The 17,288-nt window shown below is 24.3% G+C and overlaps 1 protein-coding gene across 1 annotated transcript in view; it reads left to right on the forward strand.

Moving 5' to 3' along the window:
- The window catches only part of LOC114130405 (uncharacterized), an 85,067-nt gene that overhangs the window by 8,472 nt on the left and 59,307 nt on the right, over positions 1-17,288 (forward strand). The window lies entirely within an intron of this gene.

Below are 17,288 nucleotides of genomic sequence, written 5' to 3' on the forward strand. Positions count from 1 at the left end.
GGGGCTATTTTTTTGATACCTACCAATAAGACGTGTTAGGTTAGTCAATTAATTCTTATATTAAAAATAATGAAAAATATGTAAGGTAGGTAAACTGCTGAACTTAAATTCGCTATATTATTTCTAGCATAGAATCAATAAATTTGGGTGTGGTGGCTAATGAGAATAATATATAGTACATTCAATATTTTTTCTAATAAATAATAAACTGTTAATAATATAATATTATACTTATCATTGGTTATAATATTTAGAAATATGCTTCGTGAGGGTAATGGATTTAGAAATCTAAGCCATATCTTGCCCATGATTTTTCGACTATTATAAATTTCATTTATACGATAGATTTAACATATATTTTTAAGAAAAAACATCATTCGTTCATAAAATATCTAAAATACCTAATTAATGAATAACAAAGAATTGGTTAGATTCTTTATAGAAATTGCAAATAAAAAAAAATATTTTAAAATAAATAATGTTTTGAAATAAACTTACCAATTAATATTAAATAATTTCAAATTTCGAACTCCAAACTGTCATGTATTGACATTTGTTGTCAAACAACGTCAATAGTATTTGCAAATTCTATGTTAAGTCATTATTATTATTGATATGCTATTTTATATTGTACATTTCTCTCTTTATGGTAACTTAATGTAGTGAACCCAATTTTCAATACAATATATTTATATAGATGCTTGTGGGCCTCCCATTGACCATTAATCATATCAATCTAACGTATTATCCCATGGTTTGTATGCCACATAAACCTTACAACAGTATCAAAGCTCACTGAATTTATGTGATTTCTAAATTTTACACTGGCGTTGTCCCACCTGTCTTTTATATGATGGATTGATAGCACAATATTTTCATAAAAATATATATATTTTTTTAGAGGCAAAGTATAGGTATTTTTTAACTTGAATTTTTTAATTGTAGTATTTAAGTACCCCTTGAAATATGGATTATATTTGTGTTATTTTAAATGTAATTATTTTTTCCACATAGATAAATCTACCATTTGCCGAAATAAAGACATGAATATAATGAACATCCGTTAAATTTAATTGGTAGATTAAGGGAATTCACTTTATTATTGAATTTTCAATTTATCTGTAAATCCTCATCAAACACACTCCATTGTTAAGTAATTAAGTATTATTTTAACATTTTAAACGTAATATTGAAAAAATGATATAGTTAACTATAGTTTAAACGCATGTGTCTGATGGATTATTTCAAAATATTATGTATAATGCATAGACATTTTTTTTAATCTTGAGACTACAAAAACAAAACCTTAAAGTAATTACTACCATTTTTATATTTTGAGTAAATAAAGAAATTGTTTAATTTATACTTTTAGAATTAGATACAATTTCACGTTATTCGAAACAATATTAATTTAAAAAAAAAAAAAAAAAACTAAAAGCTATTACAGTTCAAAGGGCAGATAAAAGTTTTAAAAGTTTTCTAGTAAACTCTTTATAATATAATATGTAGATAATAGTAACTAAATTAGAAATTTGGTTGACAAATATATCTTAAGTCTAAATATACTTGTATACAGATAACAACAATGATTCGACATTCAGTAGGTACCCAAATATTATCTTATATTATGTATGATGTATGATGTATATTTATTATTTCTTTTTTCTTTTTTAAGACGTAGAATCGAAAAATTACTACACTTTCGTCTTTAGTATTGGTTAGTGGTGAATTGGAGAGAGAGTTAAGAATTGTAATAGAATATCGATGTAATATTAGTGGATTTAAGTGGTGGTGACATGTTATAGCTTATGTACGTAATTCATTATGTAATGAAATTGTCTGAGGCGAGCTTTTACTCAATAGTCAACGGTTTAATAATGTAAGTTTTTATTGAGAGAGTGGTTAGAGATATATCAAGAATCAATAGTTATTGACGTATTGATATTGATTGAAAAACCTCTACTGTTTTTAATTTGGTTAGTTTGACACAACAACTTAGTTGGCCACCATAAAACCAACTTAGTCTTATCGTTGACTTATAAATAACGAGTTTAATTTTAGCAAAAGTTTTGATTTTAAAATATGTTGTAACACTTTTTATAAGTATAATATAAATTATAGTCGTCTAATATAGTAGTATTTAATATATTTCATCATCGATTTTAAATGAGGACGCATAAATAATTATTTTATTTAAATGCATTTTTTTTTTCAATCAAACAATATTATAAATTCATACTTTCAGAAAAATGAAATAAAATCAATTTGAAGTAAGTTTTTAAGTTTTTAAGGTTTTAAATTTTATAAGTTATTATAATAATATACTTAAAACAAGGATAAGCTTTTTTATTATTACTTTTTTTTGTTTTTGTTAATATTTTATACTTATTACATATTATATCTTCTAAAGTAATAATGAAATTTATAAGAATACATTTTTAAATTTATTATCAGTGCTATATATTTTCTAATGGTCTAATGCAACATAACAAATATAATTAATTAGTACAATAATGTATTAATATGTTCCAAGTAACAAATATTGAGAAATATTAGATAATCAACTAAGAAAAGGGAAAATAAATGTTTGAAATACTTATTTTCAAATAAATGAAGTTATTTTAATTTTATGTTTTAAAGATAAATAAATTTAAAAAATTAACATACTATATGTATACATCAAAAAGAAACTATCGGATAGATTTTACAAAATTTTCGGACTTGCATCAGAAACATTTAAAACCATATTAATATTATTAAAAAACTTCAACTCTATCAACTAATTTTATAAAAAATAACCTAAGTAAAATAATGTATACGTATAAATAGATACATACTTAAATATAATATAATTACTGACTATTGATTTATAACTGGTAGGTAAATGCCTTAAATATTAAATAAAATAAAACATAACCACACAGGAATATTATACTGCATATTAAACACGTCCTTAAAAATTATTAAACAAAATATGAAGAAATTAAAACTTATAACTACAAATAAAGAGCATAGCTGAAATATCCAAAACAAATAAATGTATTATTTGTTATATTTTTAAAACGAAAATTTTAAGAACGTATTATTCTTATTATTTATTTTTAGATATTAGTCTTGAAACTTATTTTTATTTATTATTTACATAAATTTGTATAAATATGTTCAGAAAATATAAAATTATATAATAAAATATAGTAGTATTTATTTTTATTTTAACAATAAAATGTAAATTAAACAAAGGTTTCAGTGTCTTTTATTAATTGTAAATAAAACGGTAAAATGGATTTACGAAAATGTATTTAAGGGATTAAATTTTAATCAACTAAAACATAAAAATGTGGCTTTAGAATAATAGTTTAATGGTTTAAAATGTAATCGAACAATTAAAAATTGTGTCATAATTGCATGAGATACTCTGTTATTTTTTTGAAAATTGCAGAAAATAGTAAGCATATTTAAAAAGAATATTTCATAAATCAATTATAATAAATTGGATATTATTTCTAAAAAAAAAAATATACATAAATATTTAATATTAATATGGAATACAAAATGTATACTAGCTAAATTGTGAATCAAAATGAAAGATGTAGGTTAGTTTTTATTTAAAAACAAACAAACAATAAAGTTAAGCTTTAAATGTTTATTTATTATGCATGTATGTTGTAATATAATATTGTTTATTCAAGTAATCATTTAAAATGTTAACTTTATATTATATACAATCCTTAAAGTTTTTTTTACTATGTTAGTAATAATAAAACATTTTTAAATAAATAAACTTGTGTAAAAAGATGTTAAAAAATGAATGCCAAGTTTTAAAAAAGTAATTTAGAACCTACAGAATTTGTTCTTAATTCATATTAAGTTTTGTTTCATTTATATTAATGTTTTATTTTAATTTTAAATTAATTACATTAAAAAAAAAAAATTAAATCATCGAAGTTTAATAATATACTGTTTATATAAAAGTTAAGCTTACAAACATAATGTATATGTAGTTATTCATTAAAACGTATACCTTATACCTTAAACTTAAATACAAATATTATAAATATAATTAATATTGTTTTTACAACAAACAAATTGATTCGTTCGTTCTGTTAGTATCTTATTATTTCAATCTTCTAGATTTTGTTTTAGGCTAAAATTAAATATTCTCTTCTTTTATAGAAAGATTTAAGAAAGTTTTATTAAGGAAAGTAATGATATTACTCCACCATTCGCGAATGAATCATTTGGGGTATATTCAAAAATATACATACCACTTTTAACCATAAAATGTATAATTGAAAATTTCACGGGTAGTTTTTCATTTTTATCACTTAATGTGAACACCACTTTCGTCGAATAACATGAAGCTTTGTATTTTTTGAAAATATAATGAACAGTGAAAGTTTCATTGTTTTGTGTTGAGTTTCGTTGCGGAAAATCTTAAATGGCCAAGGTCTGAAAATTTAAACGGGTCAAAGTTTTCGAGACGGGAAAACTTGTTTCGTGCGGTGCCTACTCTGTTCCTTGCCTCGTGTACGCACTATCGTTTTAAGATCGGATTTCGAGGAGATGGGTGTATATAATACCTAGTGACTAAAACGTTTCCGGATTGCGTTCGAATTGAACGAACATCCGCCGCCAGCTGCATGATCGTATGCAGAAACGAAAAACCCCGTGTGTGTAAAGTAAGTTTATTTTGGTAATTGAATTGTACTTGTGTTTAGTGAAATGAAAACCAATGTGAAAACGATTTTCTGTTGGTAAACTTTCCGTTTTGCACAAAGTAAGACCATTGACGCGTGAAAATCATTAAAACATCGGCAAATAATACCATTCAAGTCATCGCCTCCGCACTTAAATAAAAAAAAAATTAACTTTTGGTTAGATAAGACCATTATTTATTGCGTAAAATAATATTTACTATGGTATCGGCAATAATTAAAACCAATATTAATGTACAGGTATCTCTTAACAAACCACAGACGGTTAACATTTATCGTACTGTTAAAGTACTGTTATGGAATATTAAGTTGGTGAGTTTTTTTATTACACAATTTAGATTAAAAAATTAGGAAAATCGCTTCATGAGATTCAAGTGTTGGTACATAGTCAATGCGAGTAGGTTATTATAAAAGATGCGTTAAATTTGAATTAAAAAATAAATTATTGTATGCAAAAACGATTATTAGCAAAGAAGACAAATACTTTTACTTCTACCACTTATCAAAAAATTCTACAAATTTAATTTAATTAGCATTAAATTTCTGTAAAAAAAAAAAAATGAAACGAAAAATAAACTAGAAATTTTGTAATTCTAGTTATATGATTGATTATAATACTTAATCAATCATAATACTAAAAGTGAAAAGTCATCGAACAAAAACAGAAAAAATAATAGTTTCAAGTGGGATATAAATAGGTATGTAACATTATTATATATTTATAAATAACTTATAATATGCTTAAACGAGTATTAGTTTATATATCACGAATTCAAGAACACCAAATGTGTATAGAAATTAATAATATAAATAATGCAAAAAGTTTTAAGTAATTAAGCCTCTAAGTACAATTAATATTTTTGACTTGTAACAATATAGGTATTATCTAAAATCATTATTTCTCATTTAAATATTGATTTTTTGAATTTCAAACAAAATAAGGTATTTCATAAAAAAAAAACTAACACGTAATTCCAGTAAGAAAACCAAACTTATAAACCTAGAATTAAATTCTCACGTATTGTACGTAAAAATTGAAAATGTCATGAATTTAAGCAACATTTTTCTTATAATTCTCGTGGTTTTACGAATTTTGGTTTTATTCTGTTTAAATAGAAGTTGTAATAAGTATATGACTCGATTAATTGAGTGTAGTAGACGTACACTGGTTTGTTCATAATAATTATGTTTTATTTTTTAGGTTGACATTTTATAATCTTATTGGATTGAATCCACCTACTTTCGTTATTTTATTTTATTATTGTGTATACTGCGAAGTTCCGGATTTCCTACGTTAATCTAACATGAATAGGTTCATAATAAAAAAAATTTACCACTAAATCTTTAATGTAAACGTTTTTCACAAAAATTGTTAATTATTATTTTCTGTTTAAAATATTATTTAAAAGGAATGTTTTTTTTTTTTGAATATCTTTGATGTAGACTTTATTATTACGAAGCTTATGAATTTAATTTAAATACAACATAACAAAAAAAGCTGTTTGACTTATACAGTTTTAATTATGAACAATTGTGGTCCCCCGTGGAATTGAAAAAGCCTCCTCTATTATACGTGTAAAAGTATCCGATTTAACACGATTTTCTACGACCTACCTTTAAATTATATTTTCAATGGAAATTTCCATGATGAAGATGACAGTGAAACCAGATGAATAATTTTTAAGATAGTAGCTGCGGGGTATTGCTTGATAATACCTATACATTGCTGATGCGATTACAATTACTTAAAATAGAATATTTAACAATTTTATATATGTGTATTTATAAATCGTTTTTATTACTTACTTACGATTACAATCAAAGGCGTCCGCAGAAATTTTCACCGGGAGGGCAAGATCTATATTATACATATATATATAATATATAAAATGCTAGGTTAGGTTAGGTAAAATACTGTAATAGGTATACAAACATTGGCAACAAAAACGGGAGGGGGGCATGATTTAATAACTTAACAAAAAACAATTATTTCAAAATAAAAAATTGTGTTATACACATTTATCTTTTGAGTGTTTTTTAAGTATGTGTTTAATTTATTTTTATTATTTAACTTATTATATTAAAATAATTATTAACCATAAAACATAGTTTATTTCATGGTTTTTTAGGATGATATCTTGAGGAAGATTTTACACTGGGTTTGGAGGTATATACGCCAATTTTGAAGTGTGTCACTTATCGTTCTAAATTTATAGCTCTTTTAGTTTTATTTAGGTAGTCTTTTGTGGAAGTTTTAAAATTGATTTGTTATCTATGTTGGCAGGTAGGGTAATCTAGTGTCGTTGTGAAGTTATTTATTTCACATGAACCAGGGGGCTTTTAGTGTTATTCTCAGAAGTTTATTTTGGAGAGTTTGTGGTTTCATAATTTTTGTTCGGTATGCAGTAACCCATACTAAGAATAGTCTTTATGTTTTCGTATATATCAGTAAAGATATAAGACATTTCATTTGTACGGTTGAGCTGTTATCCGACAAGGAGTATGAGATTTTTATTTTTGTTTATCTTCAGTTCACTTTTTTGTTAGTAAGCTAATTTTTTGTCGAAGTGAATCCATAAGCATTTCACCGAGTCCTCCTTGTTATTCCATTATATTCCATAGTAGTTGATGCGTATTATTGTTATTGTGTATTTTCTCGTATTTAATTAAATATAAAATATATAATAAAACAATTTTAAAATTAACTCGGACATTTGTCTACAAATGTCTAAACGCACCCTATTGAAAATTTCTGAATCAGTAACACGCACGACTTTTAATCTGGTCACTTATATAAGTTATCTGTGAAGTTTAAGTGCTTTGAATTAGCTAATATTACGAGGGGTAAAACAACGAGCGAACACAGTCTATAACTCGGATTACTGATACAAAACGGATTCTGTTAATGGAATATAGAGAAGACAATGCAGTGGTATTTTCAGAGAAAATTACATACAATACCATAGTGGCGTGGTATACAAATAATACGATGGCAGTAATTAAAAACTATACACTTGACATTTTAAATTAATGATGCGCCATTATGAATATATTTTATAGGTATACAAATATAATATGAAATCCAAAAATTATAGGCATGTTTATTGACCCGACCGTAATTTAAGGCATTAATTATTTAAACTAACACTATTTTTATTTTATTTTTTGACATTTTTATAATAATAGACAACGAAATATTCTAAAAAGAGCAATTTAAATAATGTATGTGGTAGGAATTGGTTTAAAAAAAAAATTGGATAAGCTATATGTAAACAATTTTATTTGATTTGAATGGTGGTCTTTTTCAACGAATTTAAAAACTTTATAATGATACTTTTCAAATAGTTGAAAATCTAAGACAAGTGGGTTGTATTTCTATTTTTTTTTTTGTTTACAATATAATGATATGTTTATGTATAGATACTAAACTAATTTCTTTAATTTAATGATTTTGGTAAAAAATCATTTAGTAGTTTAAATGTAAATTTAATTGATGTCTACATTATTATACTCTTATAATAAAATTATTGATCATTTTATGTTTCATAAAACGTCTATATTTTGCATTATATTATTTAATATTTGTTCAATGTTTAATAGCTTACGTAATAACACAAATACCTGTTTTGGGACCAGCGTAACTATTTCTACCTAAGTTGTCATTGTAATGTCTGTTAGATGTGAGGCCAATGAGACTTATTAATTTGAAATCAAGTTTGTTGAAAATCGAATGTTGATAACAGCATATCATTTTAAATAGAAAATATTTTCTTGATTTTTCAATTAATCAATTTTATAAATAACTATAGTAGTAACAGTTTCATTAGGAACACAATATATTTTATTCATTAAAAATTAAATATTTCAGTTTTAACATGTATCTTTATTATATATTATTGGTCTATGTTATTTAATACCTTAAATATTTTTTTACAGAATATTTATTTTAGTTGAAGAATTTTTAATTTAATTAGTATCTATATATTAAAATTTTAATAAGAAGTTTGTTTAACAAAAATTTTAATTTTTTTATCGAGTCTGTTAATGAGATTTTATTGTATTTATTTTAATTCATTACTTAAATTTCCTATTCATTTTTATAACAAAACGTTTTTATAAATTTTAATGGTCAAATATAAAAAATACTTACGACCTTAATTGTTTCTTTATCACTGACTCAACCATACAATTTTCATCGGAGTACTTTTACTTAATTGTGGCCGTACAAAAATTTTTTCATATCTTCAAAACTTGGAAGAGCATGCAATATTATGTTTAAGTTTGCTGAAATAAAAAACTATAATAATAATGTCTCATAAACATTAACGAATCAATTTTTTCAATTAAAAAACTTTTTGAATAGTTGGATAAAATAAATCAAATGTGATAAAAAAGATTAGATTAGGATTTAATAATGACTTACCGTGTTTATAAGTAGTTTAAGGTAATTATTACGAATTCATATAAGTAGATATATATATATAATAGAGTCATTTTAATAATAGATACCTGAAAGAAAGGTTGGCGAATTACTGCTCAGTTAATAAATCAAATAGGTACTTATGAATTGCAGTCCGTATATACTATATATAAGGGACACGAGAATTACTATGGTATATTATAATTACTACTTCATATTAGTATATTGGTAGTCTATGGAGAGATTATCTGAGTTGTCTCCCATAAATGTATTTTTTTCCAAGTTTGTCTAGTCACTTTTTATTAACTCATTTTCTGATTAGTGTTGTTTCGTTTTGTTTTTTTTATTATTATTGGTTTGGCAAACATTCAAAACTTAATGATTCAACGAAATCAAGTTGCATTATTCAAGCTTGTTCATCTGTTCTTTAATGAATGTTTTTTTTTTAATTTTTTTTTTGTTTTTAACTATTGTATTTGATGCAAGTCTCAGATATTTTTATCGTAATTATCAATTGTTTATAATATGTTAATAAAAAAAGAAAGCATTATACATAATAATTACTTATTAAACAAATGTTTAATCTACAATTTACTTGAAGAAAGGATTTGATTTAGGTGACTAATAAAATAATTAATAAAAAAAAGTGTGTGATTGTACAATATGATTTTAGTCTAATATTATTTTATATACAACTATACAATTATAACAATGAATGAGTACTTAAGATTTAAACTTACAAAAAAGCAAACTTTAAACTAATTTTATAATGCAACAATTACTTGAACATTGACTGTTAATTGTATGTTCATTGTTATAAAATAGTATAAAAATATATTTATAAATTATTTAATTAAGGAAGTAAGATATACTTGGTTTTTTATTTTTATATGCTGGTAATAATAATAATAATATTTATCACATAGGTATATTTTTTAATAAAAAATAAGGAATTTTCGGTTATTTACTGTTATAAGTATTATTTTATTTTTTTTATTTTTAGTGAAGTTTTTAGTAAGTGTTTTTTAAAAAAATTTCCGTGGTTTGTATGAAACTATGATAAGCATGGTGACGATGTCAATTGAAAATTTAGCCTAGGAATTTATTTAGATATGTTAAATAATATAATTACATCTATGAGTAAATTAAGAAAAAATGTATTTATATCAACTCGTTTTTTTTCAATTTAAAAATGATAAACTATTTAAATCATTTAGTTTAATTTGTTTCATTGTATTTAATATATATATATATATATTTCTAATATCGGTGAATACTTCATACAAAAGGTTTCAAATCACAACACTAAATCTTAAATTTTGAAACGGTCGATATCGATGTTAAAGGCATACTGATCGTATATGTACTGCAAGCTATATGTAAATTGACAATCTAAACTTTTAATATATTATATAAATGTATAATAAACAAGCCGATATCGAAAACAATAATAACCAAATATTCGCATTTTGGGTTTTTACGTCAATTATTAGATCATTTTTTTATTACAATAGCATATAATAAACATATAAAAAAGCAAAAATAAATTGGTTTATTTGGTATCAAAATGACGGGAAACGAATTTACTAAATTTCTGTCTTACATTTAAAAAAAGAAGCATATGCTTTAAAATCTAAGCTATAATTATTAAATTTATTAAGTATGTGTTTTAGACCTATCTTAATAATAGGAGTAACTAAGATATTATTCAAAAGTTTGGGAAAATGAAGTATTATGGTGATAGAGTAGGTATACATTTTTACATCTGATGGATCATAAAGCTTAAGAACTAGAGTTATGGAACAATTTTTCTGATTAAGAAACATACCTCACTCATGACTTATCCAATGAACGACAGGAAATAAAGAAAACTGAAAACATGACTGAATAGCGACAGTTTGGCAAACAAAGTGTTTTTTTTATATGCCATCAATTCATAGTAAAATGTATTTTCTATAAAGTTAAAAGTAAATATGACATTTTTAAGTGTAAGTATACCTAACATTTGAGTACTTGACGGAAATGCATAAGCTACCTTATTATTTACTTTAAATAATTATGTAAGGATGCTAAGTGGCGCTGATGATATAGGAGGGTTATAAGTAGGAACAAAGTAACAGGAAAATAAGTTAGTAAAGTTAATGAAAAAAACTAAAATAATATTATCCAGGTGTACTACAAATGAAACTTGATAAGTTTGTCTCTGGTCTCTCGCATATTTTCTTAAACAATAAGGGGAAAAGCGTCTAGTATTATCTGGAACGATATTAATTATACTTAGCTATTTAACTATTTATTTATGAGAAGTTGAGATAATCAGATACCAGTTATTAGTAGCACTTATAGCCTATAGGTTATAAAAGCGGGGGTTTTTTATTATTAAAAACAAAAACTAAACCTTTTAATTATTGATGATTATTATTATTTATTTAGACGATTTTAAAGATTTTTAGATGTAATAAGTGTTGAAATTCAACTAAAATATTGAAGTTTGAATAACTCAATGATTGTGATTTATGACTTATTGTGAAATAGGATTCATTTTAAACAAAAATGAGTAGTTTTATTGACTGCATTTCGTAATTTATAAAGTAGTATTCTCATATTGCCTCACTCAAATACGCAATTGTCAATTAAATGAAAGCTACATATAGTTTCAACCTAGTACCTTTCAAGATATTATGGTGTCTGATTATTTTTCATCTAATTTCATCTGATAAAACTTTTCTAGTGAGAACTCTAAACGTCCCATGGGGGTGTATCAATTCATTAAACAACGAATCCGTGTTAAACGTACGTGCCAATTACAATGTATCAAAAATGTAAGAAAATCAGTAGATTTATAAATTTTTAAATTAAATTTTAAAAACGAAAAACCAATAGCAGAACAAAAATTAGTACAGTTGATGATTATAACTAAAAGCCAATAATGTTACCTACATCAGTAATTTCTTATGGGTATTTAAAAATATAGACAATGGACAATGAGTAGGTAGTTGTATCCAAAATGATCAAACAAATAAAAATAATATTTCTGCTAATTAATGAGTATGAGTTAGAATACATAAATGTATTTGCACTAGTGATATGATGTACAGTTACTTCAATGAGAAATAATTGTATTTATTATTATTATTTTTTTTTAATAAGTTTTATTCATTATAAAAAATCGAACATTTGTAATTTTGTTAATATTCTTTAATATTACGATAAATGGATTTAAAAAGCTTTAAATTAATGAGTATATTTATAGATTTCATTAGATTTTTTCTTTTAATTAAGTATACTATTTTATAGCACCCTTTTGTTTTATATTTTTCCTAGATCACAATAAATCATTTTCCACAAATAATGGATTACCTTAATATTCTAATGGAGATCAACCTTTATATCTGAAATTTTTAAAATCGTTAAAATGTATAAGATTCTTACAGGTTATTATAGTATAATTCATGAGACTAATGTTAAGTGTCAGTTATTTAAATTTAACTTCTAATAAAAATGATATCATAATATAATCTTATATACCAAACCCTCATATATGAACGTTTCTAACTGCAGGTATCTTATTTCTTTAACCCTTCTGAACACTGAGTTAAATGTAAATATAGTTCAAAATCATATTAACTAGCGCATATCATAATGAATAAAAAAAAATCTACACTTTTCCTTCTATAATTTCTGAAAATATATAACTTGAGACAAAGTCATCAAATTTCTTTTGTAGTGCACGTGAATAATATAATAATTATAGTTTTTCCATTGACTCTGCTAACATAATTTCTTCTTAGTTTTTATATTTTTAACTCTTATTAACCATAAGTACCACTTACCCATTTCATAATTAGACTATATGTATACAGTGTATACTTTTATCAAATGTTACACGTCCACTTGAAGATGTCCTATCTGATCTCAGTACTTTTGAACATAATTATTCCAACTATGGAACATGTGTTCGGTATTTGCATAACTTTTGCCATTCAGTTATATATCCAGTTTTCTTTCTTTTTTATTTGTATTGAAATATTTTACAATTTCATACTTCATAAACTTATTAGACGCTAGTTTTAGTGTATGGTACGCTTAAAATATTACATTAAAAGGAAAAATAGATAAATACATCTTTTATGATATGTATTCAAAACAATCATATAGATAAAATATAAATTTGATATCATGTATAACATAACATAACATAACATAACATAACATAACATAACATAAGATCCCATAACTTATTGCCTGAAGAAAATATTTTCTTTTTAAATTCGTGTGTAATTTAGTGTAAACATCTATAAGCATTCCTTTCCACAAAATGTCAGGCTTTAGTAATTTTGTAAAAACTAACAAAAGCACGTTATAATAACGAAAAATAGATAAATAATAAAACAATTAATTAATAAATAATTATCATGGTAAACAAACTATAAACAAATAAATATTTATAATTTTAGTTGTGTTGTTTTATTTAAAATGCCAAATACGAACTCTGGTAGAGTAACTACTTTTTACTAGAATAGAATCAGCTCACATAATATCGTTACAATTAAAATAACTGTCAATATTTTATAGTGAAAATACGTAACATAATATTTAATCTCTACTTTATTCATTAGTTTTATACAAACTTGAGATTAAGTATATTGACAAAAATACAAACATACTAGTATAACTAATATAAATATTAAATATAATATTAATAGATGCCACATTTTTATCTTTCTATCTAAAAACAAATTATTTCGAAATATTAAAATTCATGTGAATATATTATAGTGTACTTATAATTATATAAATATATAAATATAATTATCTAATTAAATTTATTGATGGTGAATTATTAAATTGTAGATTTCACAAAAAGTACTACATGATATTTTGGTACAGAAATATCACGAAAATGATAAGTATAAGTAGACAATATTTCAGTTTCTATTATCCCTTAATTCTTCATACGATGTAGTTAATAAGACATGTTATAAACTATTTAAATATATAGGTAGATAATCGTACTTAAACATAATATTTTTATAAATAACACACATTATGCAATTTTTTCATTGGTTTATATTAACGTTACAAAGTTTTACTAAAACATAAATAACTATAATTTAAAAAAAGTCGTAAAAAAGTACGTTAATTTTTTTTAAGAAAAAGTATTATAATCTTGGTATATTTTTTAAAGTTAATTTGTTCAAAACTTGTATACTATAATTGAGTATTAATGGAATATAAAGTTGAGCATCAGACAATATATTGAATAAATTGCGTGCAACTGAATAAACAAGTAAATATTATAATATACTATATTGTTAAATTTAAAAATCATTAAAATAATATTACAATTTATAAAAATACATAAATTTCAGAACTTTAAGACTGCAATGAGTATAAACTAGACTAAATTAAAATTATATTTAATTAGTGACTTTTATATTAATTTTATGAATAATATTTGTCATTTTTATCATTACATAATTTTTATTTACTACCTTAAATTTATTTTTAATAATTATGTATTTTTAATTTTTAATTGTTAAAAAGTTTTATAAAAAATATTATCGTATATTATATTGTATATTTTTACATGACAATAGAAATATTTTGATTATGTTTCATATTATGTTGAAACAAAATACGATTATTTTTAGATTTGATACATATATTAATATATACATAATAGTGGTTGAGTGAATGGATATTGATTGACATTGGGATTAAAGAAAGAATTTTGTATATATAGACATGAACGTTGAATGTTTAAAGTGTTAGTAATTACTGCTAAAATAAAAATAACGAGGAGAACATTTGAATATAAATTATGTTTATACAGTATACCTATTTCAGAATTTTAAAATAAACATTTCAGCATATCTGTTTTCATTTAACATTTTTGAATTCGAATACATGAATAATTTTAATAAGACTATAGACTAATGAGTATGGGTTTTAAGTTATGCCCATCACATAATAAAAACCAGATTAATAACGGAGTTTATTTTGTAATATAATATTAGCCTGAATGTAGGTAAATATTGTTGTTGACAATAGCTAATTTATTGCAACACGGAGTTATCACGTAGGTACCTATTAGTATGTGAGTATAATATTATACTCTAATATAATGTATATTTGCTGCATCCGTGTATTATGAAATTAATTTACAGTAGCTGAAATTCATATCACACTAACAGCACAAGCTTTAGTGTATCTCGGAATAGTAACATTGTTTTAAGATTTTAAGTGGAGCGATGAATGTACTGATTGTACAATGATGAGTGTATTTGTTTTTAAAATTTATTTTTTTGTCACTATCCTTTGGATCAAGGAAATTTCTAGAACCATCAACTTGAGAGTGGATTTTAGTAGTATGTTGAAATGAGTATGGTCAAATGAAGAAAATCCCCAGTGATTTTTATTATTGATATTATAATCTGAGTAAACTAATTAAATTAATGAATTAAATATCTAACAATTTTGAAAATATTTTTCCGATAAAGAATAATAACATACTAAATTTCTAAAAATACCATATCTTTAGTCTCTACAGCTTATGACTGAAATAATTACAAAATGATGAAAATTGTCATTTATCAAGGAATAATAAGAAACCTAGTATTATATTTTTATATCCTATAGCTCAATGAATTATAAATCATACAATAATTTGAAAATGTAGAAGAATTTTGTCAAAATATGAACATTTCAATGTTTATAAAAATGTATAGGAACTTATGAGGAACGAAATTTAACCATTTAAGTTAGTATGTTGTAAAATCTGTTATAATTCAAAATTATTAATCGAAGAGGCTTTAAACAATTTAAACTTTTACCCATTATGTATACTATTATTTATTACCCATTCTAAGGTACATAGATATTAGTATATTACACTTATTATTATTAATAATAATAATAGGTAATAACAATAATATAATTTTACTATAACTTACCCGGTACGTTGCATTTCCGAAAAGAATTTTTTTTTTATGGATGGCAACTAACCAAAACAAAAACCAATGCAGACACCGACTTACTTCAATATAACAATATGTTTTCAAGAGCTTTTGTAGTTTCAAAGATAACAGAGTAAAGCAAACGCACATGTTTAATAAATAGATACAACTATAAAAGATTGATAAATGCGATGTTTTTATCAACAATAAAAAAATCACAAATGTAACTACAAATGTAATTAAAAAATAAATTATTTGCAATAGTATAAAAATATATTCTAAGAAAAAGTGACCACTTAATTTAACCGCTTAAATTTGTTTTTTGTATGCAATGGTTTACACTGAATAAATGTTGAAGAATTGTGATTATTAATAAAAGGAATTTCTGAAATTCTAATTCTCGACCCACGGACGACACATTCTCGTAAATAATAAATAAATAAATAATAATAATAATAATAATAATAAACGAATAAAAATAATAATGTCATATATTAATAATATAACGTTTTTATTACGATAAAACATCACGCCGCCTCGTTCTGAGAAAGGTACCTATTTTGACGTCCTTATCCCTTAATGATAATAATAAGTAGCGACGGGATACGATCACACGTCAAAAATGCCAACCGACGCCTCTTGTCCTGCGATAAGAGCCAAAGTTATGTCGACACAAAAAGTTATCTTTCTCGCTGTGTCTATAAACTCGTACTGTATAATATATACAAGCACATAATAAATATAAATACGCGTCTGTGTAGAGTATAATAATACATAAACCACTGAGCACCGTACGAAACTCGTCGTAGGTAATTTGATTAACATATTCATAGCAGCGGCACTGGGGCTGTGTACCCGTAACTCAATTATGATACTGCCCTCGCTCGCCGCGCGAACCTCGGTATCGCCGTTTGTGGGGGGGAGGGCATGGGGCGAAAATAAAACAATATATGTATGTAAGTATGTATATATATATACATCACACGACGAGTCCGCCCGCGCGTTGGCCTGTCGTAACTTTCCGGCATCGGATTTGCCCGCGGTCTGCTAAAACGACTAAAACAATAATAATTATTCGGAAAACGGAAAATATCGTTGAAATTCGCATAAATCGCAGGCCGGTCCGGGCCGTCGGCCGCGTGCGCGCGAGATACTCGTAAAATTACTGAGCGCTGCCACGCCGCCGAACACCCT

This window comes from Aphis gossypii, chromosome 3, assembly GCF_020184175.1.
Source record: "Aphis gossypii isolate Hap1 chromosome 3, ASM2018417v2, whole genome shotgun sequence".
NCBI classification, from domain to species: Eukaryota; Metazoa; Arthropoda; class Insecta; order Hemiptera; family Aphididae; genus Aphis; species Aphis gossypii.